The sequence below is a fragment of the Leishmania donovani genome, chromosome 31 (assembly GCF_000227135.1).
Source record: "Leishmania donovani BPK282A1 complete genome, chromosome 31".
In the NCBI taxonomy this organism is placed as follows: Eukaryota; Euglenozoa; class Kinetoplastea; order Trypanosomatida; family Trypanosomatidae; genus Leishmania; species Leishmania donovani.
Genome location: NC_018258.1, coordinates 998,603 through 999,347, shown reverse-complemented (window position 1 = coordinate 999,347; position 745 = coordinate 998,603).

Sequence of the window (745 nt, the reverse complement as noted above, 5' to 3'; positions counted from 1 at the left end):
TGGTGACTATGGACCGCATCGCCCCACGTGTGTCGAATCGCTGACACGGTCCGTCGCGGGAGGGCACAAACGCGATCGTGACCTGCGTCTCCCCGGTGAAGCGCCGGCCCAGACCTGTCCGGCCGACACCACGAGGCCGCGGCCGTACCCGACGGCAGGCTGCAGGCTCTTTGGCCCCCCCTTTTCCCCCACACACGGCGTGTGCGTACCAGACCCTGTGGTATCATGCACTGAGGTGGCTGGCAGCACGAGGCAGAGAGGGCCCCACACGACAACAGACCCAGAAGAGGGCACCCAACAGGCACCAAGGCAACGCATATGAACGCAAAGGGCGGACACGAGAATAGGCGAAAGTGATGCACCGCAGCCGAAACTGCTATCGAGCACGCAGGGGCGTGCCCTGTGAAACGGGCACGCGAGCGCACAACAGCGAGGAGGAGACGCGGCGGCAGTGGAGGAAAGCCTTATATACAAGAATACTGTGGGTGGAACACGTCAACGGCCGTTTTTTTTTGCGGGAGGGGAAGAGGGCGCCATGCACCGCACTTTCTCTTTGCCCTCGATGCCTTCCAACCACGGCGGTCACAGACGGAGTGGGCCAAAAAGGGAGATGAGCCGCACGTCAACATCGTATCGAGTGCCAGCGAGAGAGAGAAATGGAAAGAACAGCGAAAGTTACACGGCGGCCGCCGAACGAGCCGGCGCATACGCCTCCGTCGCTCCGACTTCTGGGGCGGTGTGTGCA